General features: G+C 43.7%; 1 protein-coding gene across 2 annotated transcripts in view; it reads left to right on the top strand.

Annotated features, from left to right (window-relative positions):
• The first annotated feature begins 263 nt into the window (after positions 1-263).
• Positions 264-24,529, top strand: part of stat5a (signal transducer and activator of transcription 5a) — a 49,926-nt gene continuing 25,660 nt past the window's right edge. The window contains exon 1 of one of the 2 annotated variants that reach the window (XM_041956267.1): positions 264-414. The gene's annotated coding sequence lies outside the window, so the exon portion shown is untranslated. The remainder of the gene's footprint in view (positions 415-24,529) is intronic. The other variant, XM_041956266.1, reaches the window with a different exon arrangement.

Below are 24,529 nucleotides of genomic sequence, written 5' to 3'. Positions count from 1 at the left end.
ATGTGCACTAATATGAACAAATGGAGAAAAATAGATAAATGATATAAAAATGTGGATAATAGCACGACAGATGATAACAGATCTATTGTGTCTCTTGTTATTATCGTCAGCTCCTTGCCTGAAACCAGCATTAGTCGATCGATCATCAGCAGGACAGAAATCAGCAGCAACTGTTGAACCCTCGCAGACATTCATGAACCACCGGAAGTGGGCGGTTTGTGTGTGTGTGTGTGTGGTTGTGTGAGAGAGAGAGCGAGAGAGCAGTGAACTGTGAGGCGAACTGTTGGAAACTAGTCGACTGACTGACTGGCTGACTGAGGGAGTCTTGTCGGAGGTCGCTCACGTCGCCGCAAACCCCCCCTCCTCTGCGCGTATTTTATGAGAACGCACGGCAGCCGGAGTCGCTCCTCGGAGGTGAGTGTGACACTTTGACGCCTTTTTCTAACGTGTTTTCGTCCGAGCAGCTGAGCGTCCTCGCCTCGTCCCACCGACGGTCCCCGTTGCGAAACGGCGCTGACAGCGCTTTGTAAACAAACGGCGAGCGCGGAGTCGCTCCTGCGTCCGCGGACGCGACGCGCAGACAACTTACGCGCGTGTGGTCGCATTTTGCGCCGGTGTTGTTCCTGCGTTAGTTTGCGCCTTCTTAGCTCTGCTAGCGCCGCTGAATCAACAGGCAGGTCTCCGCTACTGTCTCTTATAATAACCCCCACGGACTGACAGCGTGGCTCCGGCGCCAGTGAGTTAACTGTCACCCTGTCACATGTGTGTGACTTATTGCATTCTGCTGTAATAATACCACAAGGACAGTGGTAGATTCATCTTTCTAAGATGTTCTGCAGGGACAAAGCCTCCCTCCAGCCCCGCATGACACCAGTGTAACCTGCGTGAGGCATTAAGTCTCCGCCGAGGGGAGATAGGACCGTGAAGACAACCCACACACACGCACACACACAGTTTTAAGAGCTTTGGCTGAAATACGCGTTATACAGTGCTAATAACGCGTAATGGACGCGCTTGAAGAGGCTGACAGGTGAAAGCCTGACTGACTGAGAGCTTTTGTTCAGTGACTGTCTTCTGCAGCCGGCTTGGCGCTCATATCCTGCTGCATTCAAGCGCACTTTGGAGCTACAGTGACCGAGGATTTCCATTTAGTGGAAATTGCTTTTGCTTCACACTCATTTGCCTGACTGCTGTTACTTTGAGGATCAAGGCTCAACATGCAGACGCACAAGTTCACTAAACTGATGATGCAGGACTGTAGTTTAAGCTTCCCTGCACTTTGTTAGTTCTGCCAAAATAAAATGCTTCTTATATTATATATACGGGTACTTTTGCTTAGTGGTACTTAGTGGTACTTAGTGGTTATTCTAGTAAAATATATTTTTTACATGACAGATATAACATCTTAATGATATGATGCATTTTAGGTGCATGATATTCATATTCCCTAGAAATAAAGATAAAAACAATAGATAGATAGATAGATAGATAGATAGATATACTTTATTTATCCCAAGCTGGGAAATTGCAGTGCAGCAGCAGCATTACACACAGTGAAATAAGTGAAAAATTGTGAAATAAGACTATAAAGAACAAATTAAAACGATCATAAAGTACAATACAGTCACTTAACAGTATAATCAGATCATAAATACAGCTGCAGTCCCTGTGACAGTATTTCAGATTTCCATAAACAAAATCACAAAAAGACCGCTATAATGTCACCACTAGACCGCCACGCAGACACACAGTCGCAGCCTTTATTGTCGTTTTACGCTTGAGAGGCTTGAGAAGGAGAGGAAGAAGACACGTCTTTCTCTGGAGAAACTTGGGCTTGTAGGCCACTATAAATGCCAGCTCTGTTCATGCACCCATTGTCATGTTCTCCCGAGTAAGTTTGGTCATTCCGATCAGGTCTTCGCCATTCATCTCAGCTCTGTGAAACACAGGCGTCATTGTTTTTTCCCCTGTTGACCTGTTGATATGTGGTCTGAAAAGGAAAAGGGTGGTTCATAAAGGTCAGTACAAAGCTGACTGTCAAAGCTGTAACGCATGACTGAATCAGTCAATCCTGAATCAAGACCCCGGTGTACAAGCGCAGTTGAAATGTCAGTGGTGCTTTGGTGTCTCCGCATCATTTCCAAGAATTCAGTGTGCTGTGTGTGTATATATGTGTGTGTGTTTGCATGCAGATGAACTTACCTGCGGTGGTATCACCTTCCCGGTGCACATCCCTTTCCATTTTGTTGCTGGTTGAGTCGCTCTGATAAGACTTTGTGTGCTTTCTACTGGAGTCCTGCAGTCAAGCTGCCACTGACTTTTTCCCCTGTGGCTCCCAGTAATTGAGAATGTTGTGATAATATCCCCTCTTGAAGCTGCAGCATGAGGTCGAGCTCTATGACTGCTCTCTGAGTCCTACCCCATGGCACAGCAATGGGAATGGTTAGTTTGCTGACACCTTCCTGTTTGGCCTCTGTTTGGATTTGAGATCCAGCAACAGGTCTGATAGTTGATTCATCATTTTGTCACTTACTGGATTCCTCTGTTTTATATCTTTGGGAATTTAATACCTTTTGGTTTTTAGCCAAGCGGTGTCAAGACATCATCTCGGGCTCTGGGAAGTTGCAACAGGAATTCTTGACATTTTATAGACCAGTTCTTCAGCTTCTGAATGATTCAAGCCACTTCTTCCTAGTCAGTTCTCTGTCTATCTTCTCTTGTGTTCATCATTTCTGCATGCCTGCTCTCTCAGTCAATAAACCATTTCAGTCAAGCTGTAATCTGCAGGAAATAATGGTCAATGCCATTTTGCATTTAACCCTGTTGGCAAGCACCACGTTACCCTGCATGCTCCCTCCGTCTCTGCAGTGCATGGTGCTCGGGAAGGGAGGGTTTTCCCAGGTTTCTGTGAAAACAAGGGTGTTTTGGTTTGGCGCGGGAACATGGCATGCTGGTCAGGCATGAATTGGCTGGCACACTGTGTCCTTGACAGAAATACCCAGATGAAGGAGTTGTAGCAGCAGGGGAGACAGGGGAACCTAGTGTTTCACTGTGCCATGTGCTCCCAGCATGGCATGTCCTTAAGCTTGCCTGTGCTTCTTACTTTTTGACTCCCCGCTGCCAGACAAGTGTAGGGTTCAGCAAAGCTGGAAAGGCCAATGAGAAAGTGTGAGTACTGTAAGTAGGGGGGGTTGGTTGGAAGGACAGCACAGGAGACATGTTCTCAGCATTGACATCATGAGTAGCTGGAAGTGAGCCGATTAGAGCAGCGGTTTTGATCTGACTGAGCCATGAGTCAAAGGTGTCCGAATCACTTATGCACTAATGACTGTGCTGAGCATGGGGCTTCTCATGGGTCTGAACAGAGGAGGAGAGGAGGGGAGGAGGGACACATGAAAGATAAAAGGAACAACACAAAGAATTTCCTTCGTTTGTGATCCAATTTTGGGGTGAAAATGTCACATGAATAATGTAACGTAAAGTGTGACAGGCAAACAGGGGGATGAGGGGAGATTCAGAGTGAAAGGGAAAGGGAAACACGTTCAAAGGGAAGTGATAAGGAAGCATGTGGTGACATGTAACCTAACCTCCTCCCCCTTTCAGTTGGGCTAACGCTAATCCGCTGGTCATGTGACCATGAGCTTTTAGCCTGGTCTAGGCCAGGAGCACTCTGATCCATCTGTCGAATAGCATTGCTGATTGTTGGCATCCACAGCGTGAACTCCTGTCCCATGATCACTGCACCACACAAGACTCAGTAAATACAAGCTATTTACTTCTGTTTTATCAGCTTTTATCAGCAGTGTCACTTTCTCTGTGTCTTTTCCGTTATTCTCCCTAAATCTCTCTCTTTGTCTTACTTTCGATGAATTCCTCTTCTCGTCAGTGCGGTGGGTAAGTAGGTGGAGGATGGCAGTCAACCCCTCCAGACCCTGAGAAGCATGATAAGGCCTTGGGTTATTATCTCAATGACACGACAACAATTTATAGCCAAAACACTCAAAGGCAAGTTTGCATCAAACCACGTAAAGAAAGTCACAAATCAGGAGAGGAAATAAACGCCTGAATTCCCATCAGCGCTGCTACGGGCGCTTCCCTTTTTGTTACTGTGATTTTAAATTGTGTAAAGAGACGTTGGACAGAGGTCAGCCCACAATAGGCTTAGAATGGATATACTGTATTTGGTCTGGAGTAATCATTTTCTCTTTTTTGCACAATACCCCGCTGCAGGCCTAAACACACAGGAGCACAATGCTGTTGCAACTTGCTGCCGCGGCACCACAGCACCAGGCACGGCCCATAAGGCTCCCAACAGCACACTTCCTTTCATGTCGAGGTTTCTTTGCATTGATCACAAGCAGATATGAATAATCTGCATGTCTACGTGCCGTCTTCTTGATTCAAAACCTGCATTCAGGAGCTCACTTTGTCATTTAGATTATAGCAAGTTATGCTGCAAGTCTTGAACAATATCTCTCATCCCGCAGCCTGGTCCAAGTTGTTACTTCAGTGGGACACACGCCCAGCTGAGGGTCGGCAGCTCCAAGGTTAGCGAAAGCCAGCTTGTGAGCGAATGGCTAGCTGCCTTTTCCTTTGGCGTCCCTGGTGCATTTAGTGCGAGAAGGGAGAAGTGGTTTTCTTCCTCTCTCCAGAACTAGCATCAGTGTGCTCTTACAGCCCGAGAATTACTCCAGCAGCACTCAGCTGTGGCTGCGCCTTGGATTTGTCATTTGGTGAGTTATTGATCTCTGATGTTTTGTATAGTGGTGCTGTAAAGTTACACCACACAAGCTCTTTTTTGTTTTGTTGGGTCCTGAGTCTTGCTTGATCTGTCATGCATGAATTATGTGAACCAATGGCGTGATCTATGCCCTCAAGTAAATTGGTATCATGTGAAGTTTAGAATCTTAAAAAGCGGGATTACGCTTTGTTAAGTGATAGGCAGTGAAGTTGTCAAAATAAGTATCGGCGAATTGCTTCAGCTATCTTGCATCATGATAGTTGAAGTTGGAGGATTCTGCCCAAATCCTGCTTCAGCTGTTATTCTTCTCTTGTTTTTACTCAATCTCTGTTTGCAAAGTGTTAGCAGTTTGTTTTTTCTTTTCCCACCCACACTATTCACGCTGTGAGTCGTGACCTCATGTAGCCTGACCTGCTGGCCCACTTCTGAAAGCAGTGTAGTTTATCACCCATGGAGTGACCAGGAAGCTGTATTAAGCGCAATGCCATCTGACGGCATGTGTCAGTCGGAGAGGGGCATCTACAGTAACGCTGTGAAATTAACCAAATTTGAAGGAAAAAAAAAAAACTCAGTACAGCAAAGTCTCAGGCTTAGCCCTGGGGAAAAAAAACACATTTCACTTGTCCTTAAACGCTCCCTCTAAGCCAGGCTCTAGAAATGGATCATGGAATGTGATGTGTTTTTAACATCACACAATGTAAAGAAGTTTGCAGAGCTGCTGTTTCAAGCACAGGCAATACGTCTGTTCAAGTTATGCACATTATGTGCACAGATCAAACTGTGTATTTGGTGATACATTGATATGATCTGACGAAGATTTGCTGATAAATGCCAGTGTTTGATAATCTTGTATGTTTTTAGCACTGTGATGTAAACACCCTTGAGACGAGTTATTTACAGCTCTGAAGGTTATCAGTGTTGGCAGACTTTATTAATTTTGTGCAATAGATTTGAAAATGGCATCTTTTGGCTTAATTCTTTGCATCGTTGTAGTGATTTTTCGGTCCTCCGCCATCACCTAAGCAATGCTGCTCATCTTTTGCTGTGATGACATCAACTATCATTACTTTGAGGAAGTGAAGTGTAGCTTGTTCTGCCCTCCTTTGCCTCTTTTGCTGTTCACACCCAAACACCTGTCCGTCTCTTCACTCAATCTGAGGCTGAGGTAACTCCATCTGCCGCCTCAGGTATAAAGGAAGCAGCCAGACGAGAAACCCAAGCCACGAGATTCCCCTGAGAGCATGACTCAATTATGAAAGGTAGAGCCTTAACAATAATGATCAGTGCAGCTTTGTGTTCTGCACTATTGTCAGCAGTGGCATCACTGGTGTGCATGGTGCACAGGCAGGAAGGGTCTGTCACCCATTGGCTGACAGATTCTGGCCAGATACAGAAGAAGCAGCATCAGCAAGACAAGGTAATTTATTCCCCATCTGTTTGAATCATCTGCTCATTTCAGGTTAGCTGTACTTAGTGAAAGCATCCAACATGTGTAATATTTGTAAGTTTTCACTTTGAGGCAGAAAGTGTAGCCTGATCCTGGCCTCTTCATCTCCAGACGTCCAGAAGATTTTCACACCCCAACACTTGTCACTGTAATGAGGTGTTCATCTTGTTACCCAGCGTAACCTGAGGACGAGGTCACTGCATCCACCATCATAAGTACAGAATGAGCAGACAGGAAAGGGGAGAGGGAGTGAGGATGATCCTTAGTAGATGGGTCTACAAGAGCTCCAACACAGCTCATCACAGTTCAGGTGAAACAGTGGGTTGAGTCACTAGGCCAGACTGACAGGTAGAATCAGGCAAGCAGTTTATCAGATCAGAGAAACAGGTTGTGGCCGCCAGCAGGAATGCCCACAGTGCTGATGGCAACATAGAGGACAATGCTACATGGCAACATAGAGGACAATGATACATGATGATACAGGACAGCTTGCAGACTCTGGAGGTTCCTCCACCTGACCCTTCAGCCCCTCGCAGAGTCTTTTTGGAGGTCTCGCTCAAAGAGGGGCTGTATCCCATGATGCCTCACTCCATGTACTGTTTGCCTCTGTGGCCTGGCATCACACTGGTGTTGCTAACTAAGATTCCCACCAGTGCAGTGGCCATGTCTGTGTATAAGTTTTTGGAGGCCTTCGCCAAGCTGGAGAAGCATTTAAGTGAAGGCCAGGAAGGCTCTGCTGCTATTAGAGGCCAACCGACTATACATGACATCTGCAGCAAACTGGATAAATTCATTAATGATACATCATGATACATCAGCCAATCTAGCTTTTTAACTTAAACTCATGAGATATACACATGTTTCTGATAAGGATCACTTAAAGCTTGTTATGAAAGATATGTGCTGCCCAGAACATTTTACAGTTGAAAAACAAGCTTGTCAGTCCTCCCTGGTTCTTGTCCATTACTGACTGGCATGCACGTGTACCAAGACTTGCATGCTTTTAGCGATAAGCTAAAATCAGGTTACAATGTCCGCTGTGCTGACGTGTCATTCAGGTTCTAGTTTCTCAAGTGCAGCCTTATTTTGCTTGAATTTCTCTGCAGCACATTTGAATGTGAGGCATGAGAGAAAGAAGATGCAGATGATGCAGGCTTCACTGCGGCCGGCGTCGTATAGGGTCACAGACACACAAAACTAATGCTGACTCATGTATGTCCCATGATGGACTGAAAGTAGGTGGAAACTCAGCGATGCCTTTTTTTAGAACCACCAGTTCTGCTAGAGAAACTTGTTTTAATTGAGCAGGATGAGAGGCAATTGCTGCTGCTTCCACCGGCACGTTCAAGCCTATTACAGGCTTACAGCAAATGAGACTGATCGGGAAACCAATGGAAAGCTCACGACAAATAAATACCGATGTTTGCAGGGAGAGGTGGCGGACAAAAACAGGCCGGGATCCCAAAAACAGACAACACTCGACAAGTGCATCAACACCGGCAGCGCACGGAGAGCCACATGCTCATGTGCACATGGGAGGGGCAACATAAACAACTCAGCTCAGTTGTTTGTGCTGCTATTATTCATGACCCCTGTTACAATGAATGTGTCTGTGCGTGTGTATGTGACATGTATGCGTGTGCTTTGTTCTACTAGATTTAGGTCATGGATGTTCCCTTGTGTCTGGGGAACAAGCTAACATCTGTGTAAGATTACTGTAAGGAGCATTTGATTAAAAAATGATTATGATGACGTACCAGGGGAAAAAGATTTCTCAATTATTCAAGCGTATGTCTCATTTATATTTGGTTGTATGTTGGATTAAAGTGTGCTGGATTATAGTGGAAATAGGATGTTTGAAAAATCAAACATGAATACTGTCCTACCTTATTGCTCTCTATTTTTTGTATGTGTCTCTTTTTTGCACATGCACACCTCATGATGTCCTAGAAACAGACACCATAGTGTAGTGCACGCTCGCTATCTGTCTCTTCCTTGCTTGTAGAGGCAGTGGTGCAACATAATGTAAAGTCAGTGTTTGGATTTGTGGGGCTGTTGTCCCATATTGATCCTGTGAGCTCATCTGTGCCCTCGGCGGCGTCTGCCTAACAAGGCTCTCGGATGAGCTCTGCACGATATCTCCAGCCGCCCCGCCACTCCCACAACAACACGACACAACTCTTTTTATTTGCTTTCTGTGAAATGAAATAGAGCTTGTGTCATTTCAAGCAATCCTCCGTCCAGTGTATGATAGATGGTACGTGACCTCACCAGACGTGAGTGAGATATGAGTTTGTTTGTTTAGTTTCAGCTTCATAATGCATGCTACTGTTAACACAGGTTAAAGAGAGGTCTCTTGAAGTAGCATCAGCGTAAGCTTGTTGTTTATGCCAGGTGTTTAATCTTTACCTATACGTTTAAAGAAACATCAGGGATTCCAGTCTGTCCGACATCTCTGACTTTCAGTCCCATCTGTTGGTGTCTACCCCTATGAGGCGTTTGGCCATGTGAGTCGATCACATGCGCTGTTAAATATACACTGAGACAGAAGTGGGGGGGGCGGGCGGTTGGACGAGACATCGTGCGCGTGTTGTGTAAATACATTGTTTAGCATCACCACGGCTCATGGTGCATGGGCATTAACATCAAATCTCATTAAACACACTTTCCATTCTCACATGATCTGCTATCCCTGCTCTTTTGTTTTGCACGGAGCTAAGCACGAGGCAGCATGTGTATAGAATTGTGAGTTATAAATAGATAGCCTAGCACTGAAAGGTTTGCACTGTTCTCTTCTAAATTCCCCTTTTGCTGTGAGACTGGCTGCTTTGAACTGCGGAACATGAACTGTGTCTGTATTTGTTGGGATGCAAAGCCGAAATGCTGACGAGATTCCCCTCGCTAATGCAAATGGAAAACCCAGCGAGAGAGATAACCTATTTAGATGAACCACAGAGCTGGCCTTTTAACTTAACTGGCTGGCCATATGGGACAATCAGAGGAAAAAAATATATGCTTTTCTTTAAATGCATGGTCTATTTCATGTCTGTTCTGGATTTAATGTCCTCCTTTCGGTTCTGTTTGTTGCCGTACGTGCACGTAGGAAGGATGCATTCAAGTTTAAGATTTTTTAAAGCGTTACCTGACCACCAAAGCATGTGAATGAGGAAATATCTCATCCAGGAAAACGGGGGGTGGGGGTGGCACTCTGTGTTACTTCAGTGTCCATGCTCAGCTTATCCAGATTATCCCTGTGCCACTACCATAATCACTCAGACGCTACCATGCATACAGCACCATAGGGTTGATGCCTTTGTTTTCCTTGTTTAATGTGGCAGAGATGAAAGCTCTGTCCTGTTTTTCTGTTTGTGAGGGACTCTAGCCATAAGCAACCAGCAATGCAGCACCAGAATGAGGTTTGGATAATGGGTTGATCAGTTCTCCATCTATGAGGACAGTGTGTGTGGGGCACTGTGCAGAACACAAGAACATACAGTACATAGAAGGGCAAGCTTTGAAATATATTATCTGAAGTGTGACTATTGAAAGGATAAAATAACCATTGCTATGTTGAAATATGTGATAATAAATATGTTATAAAGAATGGACTTCTTATGGCAAAATATGGTAGACCCCTTTAGCTGTTGCGCCACCACAGTCTCTCCTTTTCTCTCTCTCTGCCAGCCATCTAGCATTGCATGTGCCAAGTGGATCAAGTTAGCAATAAGCTAAATCACACATGATGATCACATGATGCAAGCCAGATAAACATCAAAACCAAATCAAAACACCTGTCATCACATGGCTAATATTAATTTTCTGTGATATAATTAGTTAATTAACAATGTCTGAACCTTACCAATAGTAAAATGAGTTCAGCAAGCTCTGACATGGTATGTGACAACTGGCTTTGCCTGGTCTTAGGGAGCAGCCAAGAACTATCATATTTTGGCATCCACAAAGCAGACGGGTAACAAAGATAGAGGGCTTTGCATGTGCTCATAGAACTAGCGCTGTTCAATCTAGCGTGTCCTGATTCTCACATTACTTCTTCTTGGCAAGCTGGTGCTTACTGATACTTCTCACCACAGAGGGGGCAGACCCATATTTAACAGCCTTTAAAGCTCAAAGCATGCACGACTGCACCAGGATTAGTACCTGAGATCTTGCACTGTCCCCCTGAGATAGGGGTCCCCTAAAATTGGTGGACTGACTGATGCGATGGCTAGCTCACATCTGAGCACTGTCATGCACTTCAAGGATGACTGTTAGTTGCATCTAACATCACCAAGGCAGCAGGTGTGTTGAAACATTTGTACATCAAGAGGCTGCTCTGGCAATTGAGGAGCAACCACAGGGGCCTGTCAGCATTTTACAGTGTGCCACACAGGTCTGCTTCCAACCCAAGCTCAGACCTGGTCGTGACATTGGGTTTTGGACGCCACTTGTCCACCTGTGGTCACAATGTTGACGCAGGCGTTTTGAATCATGGGGATGTGGAGGACGATTCCCTGCAGTCTTCAACAACAGGTGGGATCAGACTCCTCACCACATGTTGATGGAAAGGCCTGGAAACTCCATGCATCTCCACTATGTTCGTGTTCCATGGGTCCTGTCAGCGTCCACAATGTGTTTGCTACTATTGTCGAACAAGTGCTGCAGCTTCACATTCAGTCCCCACACATAACCTCATGAGTCTGCAAGGAATGCATGCATTGGTTTGCAAATGTTAGTGCTTCCGCCTTCCGCCCTTTCATTGGTCAGGAGAGCGCTGTCTTGGGTCAGTCATTGGCTAACTCAAGGCTGTGCTTCCTTTATCTCAGTAGAGGCCTGACACATGTTAATGGTCAAACTTTAACGAAAGTTAAAGAGAAATTAATGCATGCTAATTGGCAGGTTAAAATTGGAATTTAGACCAATGAACGAGTCCTGGGTACAATAGATTCATCAGGCCTTGTTTGCCTTTATAGAATGATTTTTTATTCAGAAGCAAGCAGTAATCATTCAGGTCATGTTGTATCTTTTAGCTGGTTGTCTGTTTCAATAGTAAAGGGGACTGTCTGACATGCCTGAGAAGGAAATGGAGAAATTTGCTTGTGGGACACCAGCTACATGGGTGGTCTCACTTCAGCTCTTTAAGCCAACGGAATCACAGAATAGTTGGATAAATTAAATATATCACTACAGACGTTTCCAACCAAAAAAAGGATGATTTAACATTTTTAAACTTTAAGCGTTCATTTTTTAATTAATAACTCCCCACTGTGAGCAAATGAAATGAGCTCCGTTAATGCTCGAACCTAGCCCTGTCTGTCATGACGTGGAGCTGCTGCTGTCGTCGCTCTGGGGCAAAGACCTCTGCGGTGAAGGTGGAGTTGACCTTTACAGAAAGCACTGAGCTCGCCATGAAGGGAGGGGAGACTCGGTAAGGGGAGCACGGGGGGGATGGGCCCAGAGCTCTGGTGACTGGGTTGGATACTGTGTGTGAGAAACTGCAGCTATCTGACCTCTGACACACGACATGCTGGGAAGATCAAAGGGCAGAGCTTTCAAAAGCTGAATGCATTGGTGTTTACAAGAGCAGTGATGGAAGAAAGAGGACAGGAGAGAAAGAAATAAATAGAGAAATAGAGGCTTAAACTTAAAAAAGCAGCAAGGTGGTTTTGAACATAAAACAAGAGTGCAGAGCTAAACCACCAGCGCTCTTTCATTCAGGTGCAGCCTGTCACTGATGTTGCTGGACCAGTTTGAAGATGTTGAAACAATACATAGCCACTATTTGTCTTACCAACCTCCCTCCCCTTGCTGACTGCACACACATGCACCCTCTCCTTGATTCCTACAGCATGATGTGCCTCTCAGAGCGAGCACAGAGGTCACAGTGTTTGAGTCTGCATGACTGAAAGGGGAAATGGACATGGAGCCCATGAGATAAGGGTCGACAGAGTTAAGACATTCAAGCACAAATGAATTAGGTGTAATTTTCAAGAGAATTTCTCAGGCTAACTTAGTTAAAGTTAGGCTAATGAATGTAATCACACGTAAATGTCAAATGAATGGCTTTAGCAGTGCACCCTTTATTCCAGCTGATAGAAGGCATTGATTCGATAGCCTGAATCCTCCTTATGGATGTGAGCTCACGCGGTGCGCGGCCGTCTCCTCCCAACTCCTCGCTCAGCTGGACGGCTGAGTCCACACCAGCCGGGGGTGTGCTGCAAGATCCTCTTACTATACGTCTGCGGGGCAGTGAGTGGAAATTGCTCACAGTTTGTCTGGTTGGGCTCTGTAAAAGTTACATAAAAATTCTAGAGCAGAAATGACAGAAAAGGTCTCCGGGATTAACGATGTGGATGAGATTGCAAAGGAGCTAACTTGACACAACCAGGTAAACAAGTGAGAAACGAGTCATCTTCATAGGGCTTTTCTACTGGCTTTTTTCGTCAAACTAGCTGCTTTGATTTGCATTTCAATACCAGTTTAAATGCGCCAAGTTGTGCCAAATCGCACCTGAAATTGATTGGTCAAAGCGCGGCTACTGCTATTACCAGACCAAGCAAGTAGCCTACTTGATCAGTTTCAATCATCGTTTTTCAAGCAATAAGCAGCAGATACCAAGCAAAACTAATAACTGCATAAAAATCCATTATTAAACAGGAAGGGGTTCCTTTTAGACATCATCAACTCAAGACAAGAGCGTCATCAGTTTAAAGGTACAATGTACAATACAGAATTTTTGTTTAAAATACCCCAAAAACTAACTAGCATTGTCAGCAGAATGTGAAGAGGTGTTGTCAAAGACGTCTGTGTATTATGTTGCAGAGATATCTACTGAAGTTAGCACGCTAACTAGTTAGCCCAGCCTTCTCATAATACCTCTTTGCACCGCTAGAGGTGGGTTTAAATACCAACAATCCCCCAGTGCTCCAAGTCCTCAGGCCAGGTAGACTCAGTAAGGGCCACTACCTGCATGGCTGACTGAGCTAAATGGTTTACAGCGGCTAGTAGCCACAGCCAAAGACAACTACAGCAAAGAGTGTGGTTACTTTGGTGATATCCTGCCCCCCTATAAGTTTGAAGCAGCCTTCAACAGGTGGCCCTGTGTGCAGATACAAATTCCTGCCATGCTGGACTGAGGCAAACCAAGTCAGGCTGAGTCAGCTCATAAGATAAGATAAGATAAGATAAGATAAAACTTTATTTAACCCCAGCTGGGGAAATTTGGGCATTACAGCAGCATGTAATAGTAGTAGGAAGAAAAATAGCAACATAGATAGAAGAATAAAAAAAAAATACAAAATAAGAAGTTGACTCTCTCTCTATATATATATATATATACACGTATATATATATATACGTATATATACACACACATATATGTATGTACATATATATGTACATATTAAAGAAGCAAAATGAAATTTTAACATATATTAAAAAGAAAAAATATGTAGAAAAAAATACAGAAAGAATATGCATTGTTGCAATGACTGTGGGGAAAAAAGTATGCTACCTTCAGATTAATAATAATAAATAGTGTTAATACTATTGCACAAAAGAATAAAATATACAAAACAGTAAAAAAATGTAATATTGCTCAAAATGTAAAGGAAATATGAAATATTGCACAAAATGTAAAGAATATGAGTGTATGTTGGATCACTCGTATGGAAAAATGTGTATGGAAAAGAGCTATTAGAGAGAGGAAGAGGAAGTGAGGGAGTCCCGCAGTAATGGACTGATAATAAATTAAATTACAGATTACAACAATAGGGTCATGCCTTGTTTTATGTAAATATAAGACAAGATAATTATACATCATTGACCCCTTTCTGACACAGTTAGTCATAGAAGAAGACATGCAGGTCATGAGGTGGGGTTTCCATTGCACTCATTCAGCACAAAACTGGGACGACGGGTAGTTAAAAACATATATACTGTGTATATAACTACATTTGCATCTGTGAGTCATTAGTATTGAGTCAGAGTTCATTCACCCTATCAGCCACCCCAGTGATATAAGCAGGGACATGTTAAGCAGCTGTGATAGCAAGGAGTTGACACAGTGCTGTTGCTCTAAACCCGCAGCAGCTTCTTGTTGTTGAGAGGGGATTTCTGACTGCGGGCTTAGCTTTTGCTTGTTTTAAGAAATGCGTTGTTCTTTTTTTCATGATATTCCCAATTTCCAAATAAGAATATACATCTTAATACACATGCATGCTGTATGTAATTGTTTATACTGGAAATCCCTATTCCCTCTATGAAGGCGCACAGCTGCCTGCTCACTTTCAAGCCTGGTCCAAAAATAATAAAATACAATTTTCCAGTTTTGAGATTCACCGTAAAGTTTCATTTCCTCCTATGTCTTTCGATCAGGCAGTAGCTTCTGAAATTCCACTCTCAATCCGGTGGGGGGGGTTTACGACAGGGCCTCCTCATTTGCCCGACCACAGGAATATGTAAACAACAGCCTCATCTAGGGCCTCATCACAACTCCTCATTGACCCCCCACACATCCCCTCCCACAGGTCCTGTCTGGGGCATCCCCAGCTCCCCGGTCTTGCTTAGACACGGAGGGCCCCTATGATGTTTGTTCACTTGTCAGATGGCATTTAGGGGGCCATCTGACAGGGCTGTGCAGGGAGGTCTGCAGGGAGGATCAAGGTGTGGTAGAATGTTTTGTTTTTCTACATGAATCACCTCCATCTACCAATTCAGAGACAATTCTGCAGTGCTTCTTGTAGTCTTTCAACATTTTAATTCATTATAATATTGTTTTTTAACTGGGAGAGTAACAGAGTATAAATGTTCACGTCATATTGTATTAAGTCAGTCATTTATGTCCCCCAGTCATCTCCTGGCCCCAGGCAAATGGCAGAGTGTGGGAGAGGTGCTGCTAGTGACATATTGATTCAGTGATTTATCATGGAGTTGGACTCTTCTGATGGGCAAGGTCTAACCAGTGTGGCTAAAGGTCAGCTGTCTCTTTGATGTTGATGCATCAGCGTCATGTGTCAGGGTCTATGTGTTCGCTCACACTTAGCACCAACATGATGTTTTTTTGTTGTTTGACTGTAAATTAATTGTATCCTATTTCTCAATAAATAAGGGTCGCTGCAATCCCAAAATTTTGGTTACTTTAAAGATCAAAACTCCATTTTAAAAAGAAGTCAAAAACACAATTGACAGCTGTATTTATTTTCTAGCTCTTCAGTTTTTTTAAATCTGTGTTTGAGACATATTTTTAGAGACTATAGATATACAGTATATTAGACTCTATTAAAGAACCTGCTGTAACGGGTGTTTTTGCTATTTATGTGGTTGTATAAATTAGTTTATTAGGTACAGTTTGCATCTGTTTGTTATATGTATTGTAGACAATACATATTATAACATGCAGCTTTGATATTACTCAAATAGAATTATTAGGCCACTTCCCAGAGCCACATTATTGTATAAATTACATGGACAGTTTATATAGATGGCCTCCTAGGTTTTTTCCTGCAGATAAGTTACAAAGCCAATGCAGTTTGTCAGTATGAATCTGAGAAAAGGCGATATTTTATAGCAGAAGAACAAAGGTGTTTTTGTTTAGTGTGCTCTCTCTCTCTCTCTCTCTCTCTATGTGTGTGTGTGTATGTGCGTGTGTGTGTGTGCAGTTGTGTGGACGTGTATGTTGTAAATCTGTTTACACAGTCACATTGTGGGGACTCGCCTTCCTTCTGGTGACAAAATGCAAGTCTCCAATAACATAGATCATTAAATTTTAGGGTGAAGGTTAAGATAAGGGTTAGAGCTAGGGGGGTGGTGGTTGTGGTCATGGTTAGGGTCCCCAGGAAATGAATGTAAGTCAATGTAATGTCTTCAGAAGGGATGGAAACATGATTGTGTGTGTGTCTCTCTTTCTCTCTCTCTCTCTGTGTTGTGTGTGTGTGTGTTTGTGTGTGTGCATGTGTGCCAGGTACTAATTTGTCTTCTCTTCAGGGGCCCCTTTGACCCAGGCCTGGATAAACGGCTGGTGGCAGGGGGCCCTTGTGGCAGGTCCTGACTCTGAACAATAGCTTCAGTGCTAATACGTCGCTCTGCTCCACTAGCTCAGGAAAATAATTTCTGTCTAATCAGAGAGACACAACTGAGACTTCTGCTTTGTTCTTGTGTTGATTGTGCACAGATTCAACTAATAACAAGCCAAAAACAATGTTTCCCACAGATCATTATAAATTCATTATATAATTCATTTGCTGATCTGATGAATAAAAGGATAATATCTGGCTTTGTATCAGCAGCTTTATAGCATGTCCAACCATTGTTTTTACACGTCTCTGATACAGACAGTAGGCAGAAACATCCAGTCATGCTGCACGCATGTGGAAGTGACACCGCAGTTTGGGTTTCAAACCACGATGTTGCCAAAGGTTTGTGTTAGCAGATTAGAGTTCCCACAGCATGTCTCTGGTTAAGAAGAGAGGGGGACGGGACGCTATGACAATTACCCCAAATTCCCTCGGCGAACACGTGGAACAGTGAACGTATTTGTCTGGATCTGTTACATGTTCTTTGTTTCCAACTCATGCCGTATGTAGGTTAAGCTTCTTGTTGGGTGATTATTTTGGAAAGGGTTTTTTTTTTCTTTCCTACAGCCTAAAGCCTTCTGCTCCATGCATGTTGTCTGTTATTATTCAGATTGAAGAGCATCTTTGGTGTTTTTCTATTATATAACAATGAATAACAAAAGCAGGAAGCCAGATGAATATATGGGGAATGTTTGGACACGACGATGATGGGATTTGTCGCCGCTCAATTTATTCCGAAAACAACTGTTCAAATTGAATTTGCTGTGTGAAGTTTGGCAGATCGGCTCGATTCTTGTTTGTCAAGTTACACAACAGGAAGCAAAGACCAATGAGCCAATAGCCAAACACTTGCTCATTCAAAATATCCGAATGATTATTAAATACCCAGTTTTGGGCTCTCCAGATAAGCGATGCATTCATTGATTCAGCTCTCAGATGAAATCATTAATCATTAATCATCTGTTGCATTCCAAATACCTCTTAAAGTTGCAGGAGCAGTATTACCCTACTTAAGGGGAGGATGATGGCAGTCTGTGAAAATGTGCAGTCAAGATGTGAACATTTATAGCTTAAGAGTAATCCAGTTTTTTTCTCTCTCTCTTTTTGTAATCGAAACCACTCTGCAAAAAAGATTTAAAGTAAGTAGAGCTGCAATGTTTAGCCCATTAGTTGATTTGTTGATCGATGGAATTCATTGGCAACAGTTTTGTTCATTTAGTTGTCATTTAAGATATGACAGAAGCAAAAAATGCCATGGTTACACCTTTTCAAAGCAGGGTATTTTCCGCTTTTTGTCTTCTTTTGTGGTTTTTACGATAAAGAGTTCGGAAAAATGTGGGATTTGTATAAAATGCTGATCCCTCATGTGATGAAATGGAGACACATCCTGTCCTGCTGTGGAAAACAGCACCTCCAGCTGCCTTCACAGTGGTTGTACGGAATGAAAGTCCAAAACTGTGAGCATTTTTATTTAGAAGATAAACACGACTAATCTAAAAATGTATCACAAACTCAGCTGTTGTTGAGTGGTTGACCATGGGTGAGGGAAAGTGCCAGCTGAGTGAAAAGCCGGCCGTCACAGAGAGGAAGGAGAGGTGATATTCATTCAGTCATTGTTTACGTGACTTTCGAACTCAACAACAACGCAACATTTCAACTCATCTCTGTAAACGGGTACCTGCATACGAACGCAGACGATTTTTAAAAAAGCTAAATCTCTATAACCCTTCTGTCAGGCATTTGTTTATAGAGAGTACAGCTGGCCAATCACAGCGTGAAGTGGGTGTGAATGCTAGATGGTCAGAAAAGTTACAGTTGTAATTGTGATGAAGCATATTGGCAGCTTAAAGGGTAGCAGGTCGGGCTTAGAACTAATATCTGTTTTTACAAGTGGACTAACACTATCCTGAGCTGATGCCTCATTATAGCAGACTGCTGGACAGTGACAACTGGCTGGCTGGTTGCTGTTTGTCTCGGCTGTCCGTCTCTGCTCAGTGGTTTCCTGCTGCAGGGTTCTGCTCCAAAAGTGGCTCCACTCCAACAAGCTGGCATTCCCGCTGCCGCGGACTTGAGCTTCAGGCCGTGTCCACATTTAACACTCCCTGTGGGCCTCAGATTATATAATGTCGCCCACTGGTTCTCTGCAGTCAACACCAACACGCATGGATGCACATATGTGTAGACACGCATGCAGACAAACAAATGCACATTCACGCTGCAGTCCTCCGTGCGTGCACAAATGCAGACGTGGTGACAAAGGCCAAATTCATAATCCAGAAAAAAAAAAAAGTGAAGCTCGGCGGGTTGTCGCAGACAAAGCGAAGACAGATGAGATAAATAAAGAAGCAGCTACTTTAAATATTGTAAGCATGATACGTCTCTATTCTGCCGGGTGTATTATTCTGGTCGCTCTCGTTCTTTTTCTGAAATGCTTAGTTGAAAACAGGAATCAAAGGTGTGAAAAGTGACTGACAACTGAGTGCCATATTAATAATAAGGGCTGAATGATATTGGCAAATAATGACACATAAATTCAACAGATAGTGGATATGCGGCTTTTAATTTATGTTGCCCCATTGTAAAAAAAAATAAAAAATAGAAGGATGGACGAGAAGAATTGATTATAACATAATTTGACCAAATCTAAAGGTGACTGTATAATATATAATATATAATAATCTTAAGCAAGCTGTCTGACTGCAAGTTGAGTTTCGTGTAATATCGACTTGATTTGACTACAGTGGGTGTCTGGAAGACAGAAAATCATCTTAACAGCCATTCCATCCAGCCAGCTTTTATTCTGATATGCAGATGCTTTTGTGCTTTGTGGCTTCAGTACAACTCTTCTGCTTTGCACTTACTGTACAATATGAAGGTTGTGCTGTACTTGACTGAACAAGAGATTCATTCTCACACTTAAAAGTATTTAAAAGCTGCACGGCTTCCTCTGCGCATATAGGCTGCAGCCGTTTCACCTCAGATACCCTATCTTGCTCTTAGACGTCTGTCCAGATGGTTGGAGAGCGTGAGCCGGGGGAACAAAGCAGATCATTGGCTGGTCGAGCTCTGGCTGGAAGGGGTTTAGGGCAGTGGGTTCAGAGGCTAGCAGGCCAGCTGAGCACAATGAGGTCACACTGCCAGGGACGCAGCGAGCACAGAGAGTACAGCAAGGGAGATCTGCAAGAGGCACTCATTCCCTCTTTATGACGCACTGAGTGACACCACATGTTGTGTGTCTGTGTGTGTGTGTGTGTGTGGCTATGTTGTGCATTTGTGTGTTTCATTCTAAAACGAGACATCTGACATTTGAGAAGGTACAACTCATCAAGGAATAATCGCTATACTCACAATTGGCCATTGCTATTTATAGTATAGCCTACTGAAGCAAACATGAGACACAGGTTAACACAACTACACAAAGAGATTTAATTGAAAACATTCCCTGAACAACAGCAGTTATGCTATTTTTCAGGAGTGAACAGAGACATGTTGAGCGTCATTGTACTCAACGTAGACCTGTTAAAGTCACTCTGGGATCTTAAACTGAGGATCACAATAGAATGAAGAGATATTGCAGCCTCCCTCTGCCAGGCCAACTCCTTTAAATAGTCCGCCACTCTCAAGGGTTGCAAAAGGCCACCATTGCCACATGTCATCACCAGTGAAGTAAAGCTTCTCTGTTACCAAAACAAGGCTCAGCAAATGTACGACTGCACGAAGCTGCAGGAACAGAGAGCTGCATGCTGAAGTGCTCGACTTGCTGCATGCAGTGGAGTCATGTCCCAGGCAGCCATGTACCAGGTTATCTTGTCAGTGTAAGGCAGGCTGATTGCACACATCATTATTTTCCAGGCCGGCTGGTCCAGTAGAGTTCGGCAGGGTGCTGTCACCTGCAGTGTGTTATGACTCCCTGATTGATCCCGCTTCAGACTGACCGCTGCACCATCACTCAGCCTGCAGGCTGCTCTGCTCAGTCGCAGCTCCAGCCAGTGACACAGAAATAACAGATTGCTAAGGATTGGTGTTTCATCATGGAAGCAGGAGCAAAGCACGGCACTTATAGTGCGTCCACCGGGACTGAGACAGATGGTGATTTCTGCATGTTTTTTCAATTTAACCTGAAGATCTTCACTTTCGTTTTAGTTACACTTTATCCCCAACCCCTTCTGTGTACAGTTACATATCTGGCAGATCTAGCCCCAGACAGGCATGGGGGGCCATGCCTGTCTGGGGCTAGATCGTTCATACATACTGTAAATGTAATTTTGATCTTAATATGACACAGCAAAGCAAAGCAAAGTGTCAAGAACACAAATTGACCACAAAACGCAATAATAATTCATCAAGAGCTTCATCAACCCTACAACTGTAATCAAAGACACTCCACCAGCAATGGCAAAAGTTAATGGGCCAGCAAATGAGAGTTCGTCAGCCTGCAAGTTTGTGCTTTTCTCTCATCCCATCCTCAGACAGTGGAAGCTGTCAAACCACTATTAGGCTACACACTCAAATAGATAATCCAAGAATAATAAAAACATGACACAGTACTAGAATATTCATTTAATTGGTTACACTGAAAAGTCTTCAGAATCAGAAAAGCGATTTGTTTATTCCTGGCACTGCGCAGTCTTCAGTGACATGCAGATGCTTATTGCCTTTTTCTCGTTGCTTCCATTTTTGCCAGGATTTCGTCTTTCCTCTCGGTTTTCTCTTTGCCTCGTCTGATCTGCCCCCTCTGAGAGCTATTTTGCAATCACGTTGTAATAAGGTATGAGTCCCACAACCCCAGGGGAGCTACTGTAAGCCTGTGAATCATAACTTTCTTTTCTCTCAGGAATAGTCTACAAGCTTTGCAGAGATTATGTTTACTGGGCTGGTAGTCTGTGAGAATCTGCTTACATGTGCGTACACATGTTTGCTGTTAAAGCGTACTTATTGTGCTCTCTGTGGTCATATCTTCCCTCCATCTTCTATTTGTCAGTGTCTGCTTACTTTAGACTAGAGGTATTCAGATAAGGTGTGTCTGTATCTGTGATGTACATCCTGAATAAACCTCCATAAATCATAAACTCCAGAACTTGCCTGAGAATCATCATGTTTTTAAGTTTTCTCACTTATCAAAATAATCCAGTGACACTTGACTGTAAATCCATGGATACTTTGCAAATTGCTAATAGCTAATTTGGCATACTTTTAATGACACCAGTTTGCTAAAATGTATACAAATATAGACTTAAAAAACAACCCACACAGCTAACTAACTGACAACATTATACTTCCTGTTTATATCCTCCAACGATGGGCGGCAGGGTGGTGTCAGACTTTGAAAATCCTTGCTTTCTAGTGATGTTTCTGATATCTTGACCACGTCTGCTGATGTTCACTTTGGCCTGTTGAGTCACCACCAATCCACAGCCCATCAGCCAATATCCATGCATCACTTTGTGTTCAGCCCGTGTCGTTTAAGGGAACGGAAATGCGCAGTTGTTGGCGAGTGGGTTGAGACTTACAGATGTTTAATTGATGTTTGCCACAGTGTTGACAATATCTACACAACAACCCCCGCAGGCCACTGATCACCTGTGTGAAAGCACCCATGCCTATCAGATCTTCTTCTTTTATCTGTAGAGGCTCATCATCGCAGCCAGCAGACAAAGAGTATCCTCAGGCCTCTGCTGCAGCACTGCGGGTACCTGGCTGCCTGGGGGCATGTGTGGGCCTCTCTGTCCTCTTTACACAATTACATTTGATCTGTCAGTCTCAAGTGTGTCTGCTTGTGTCCAAGAGCACAATGCAGAAGGCAAAATTTCAGCTCTCTAGGACAGAAGTGTTTGAGTATAACAGCAGGTGTCTGACTGACTCTTTGCTGTTCAGTCTGATCCACTAATCAGTCAGTGACATTTCTTGATTTTCCATTATGTACCTAATGTACTTCAGCGGAATTAAAATACGATTGTTCTAATATTTAAGTGTAAGACAAGTGACTCATTTCAGGTTGACAATGACCCATGCACTAAATACTGCAGCAGAACCTTGCTGCCCCACAAGACACTCTATCCATTTACCCCCTTACCCTTTTGACCCTGCACCATTAATCTTTAGCACACCTCTCTGTTTGCTCCTCAGACATCACTAACAATGAGACGCTCTCACAAATTATACTGTACCTGCAGACAGATGTCCAGCTGCTTTAAATGTCTTATCCACAATGCTGGCAGTCCCCTTTATTCCCCTTGGTTATTTGGCTTGTGTGTGTGTTTGTGTGTGTGTGTGTGCAATTTTTCTATCTGGCCTCGAGCATTCAGTGTCTGTAATAGTGGATGGACTTGAGCAGCGATTCTGTGTGTTCACATTTACATGTAGAGCACCAGCTTCTGCTCAATCAGTCAAAGTTCTCAGTTTCCTTCATTTCTCAGAATTCCTTTCAGCTGTCCTCATCATGTCAAGTTCACACTATATTTCTTACATATCTTAAAAAAGGTGATTTAACCTTAAATAACTTTTAGGTTATTTGTGAGCCTCAAACTGAGAAACCGCTCAGCCTCCATGTGAACACTTGAAGAGCACTGTTATGGGACAGTATCTGCTCTGTAGCAGTGTTCGTGTGTCAAATGGTGGATTTTTTTCCTTTAATCACTCAGACTTGCCTTCAAACTGCATCACGTTTACTGAATGCGCCAGGGGCGGAGAAAATCCAGCGCACCATAACTCCATCAGCTGACAAGCTGTAACTAATGTGCCCACATATACTGTACACACACAAAAACATGCAGTTTGCCTCTCACTGCTCCTGACTGGTGCACATTTTGGAGGCGGCTGTCAGCACAGTCTTGGAGTTCGTTTTTCTGCTGTCATGCCAGCGACGGCCCAAAAATTAGCTCATCTTGCCGACGTGAGGGTGTGATGCCGACAGCTCTGTTCCTTGTGTAGCTTGTTGCATGGAGGTGTAACAGCAGGAGCTGACGCTGTGGCTGGGAAGGCCTGCAGGGCAGAGATGCTCAGCTCACAATGTGATTTACCCGTCAGACACGTTCCTTTTTTACTGTTATTTTAGTCTTGTGAGCCATGTTTAATTAAGGGTTCTCCCATATTTAAATGTGAGACAATATACAAGCCGTGTGTCACCGGCTGGGCTCTTTATGGCGTGCATGTATGCGCGAACACACACACACAGCACATTACGGAGCTAATGAGTGATCTTCCTCATGTTGACAGCGTGATGGGATGTGGGTTGGAGCATAGCAACAGGACCTCAGGGCAGGTTGGACAGCACAAAGACGCTCTTGTAGTCGCCTGTCCCTCCCTTTGAGGTTTGGGCACATTGGCCTGTCATGTGCTCCTGTGTGACAACAAATCTCCCATGTCCTCTTCATCTATCATCCTATCATCAGTGTGAATCGCCAGTCACATTTGTTCCACCCTCGGCCATTTTTGGCTTCACCGTCTCATCCAACCTCATATTCAACCTGTAGCCACGTTTGACTGAGCTGTTCAAACTGCTAATGTTGAATTAAAATAGAGCCTGCTTTGATCATACACCCTATATCTCACAGCTTTGTGTAAGTTCACGTAGAGGTGGTACTCGGCAATGATTTTGTTTGCGCCGTCTGCCTGCTGCAAAAGTTGATGAGTTGGCAAGATGTACTTTGGCCAGCCTGTAGTGTTTGCATGCAGGAGAGCAGTCGGTCAGATCTGTGCCGGTGATGTAATGAGGATGTTTGGCCTGGCTGGGATACTGTGTCTCGTCCTGACTGCTGCTCTGCACTGCGCTGCTGCCCCTTCACCCCATCTCCCTCCTCTATCTTTTCATAAACAGTCCATCTGTTTAAACTATTCTCAAACATCGTCCTTTTCACGTTCCTGCTGCTCTGACAGTTGATGCTTTTTGTACCTGATGACATGTTTGACCAGCCTTTAAAGGTGCTTTTTTATCTTTATAAATATCCCTGAATGGGCCACAGTTGCTGTGGAAATGCGACCACGTGTGCCATAGCACCAGATGTAAGTTATGGGCTTAATTTTACACTTGGCAGTTTTACTCAGAGATGTTATTTATAAATGCTGGTGGCTCTGGGTGGGTGTGATAATGCATAGCCTCTGTCATGGAGCAGCTGGACTGTGGGAGAGATGGAGGGAGATGAACAGGGGAGCATGGAAGTATAGCAGGGAGGCAGGGGAGAGGGCAGACAGTGGAGCAGTTGTTTATTTTTGACCTCCTTTATTTACCAAGACAAATAAAGAAAGACGGCAGCATCAAGATTGAAATGTGTT

The sequence above is a fragment of the Chelmon rostratus genome, chromosome 17 (genome assembly GCF_017976325.1).
Source record: "Chelmon rostratus isolate fCheRos1 chromosome 17, fCheRos1.pri, whole genome shotgun sequence".
In the NCBI taxonomy this organism is placed as follows: Eukaryota; Metazoa; Chordata; class Actinopteri; order Chaetodontiformes; family Chaetodontidae; genus Chelmon; species Chelmon rostratus.
The sequence above is the reverse complement of the archived record's forward strand: the minus strand, read 5'-3'. Positions and strand labels throughout refer to the sequence as shown.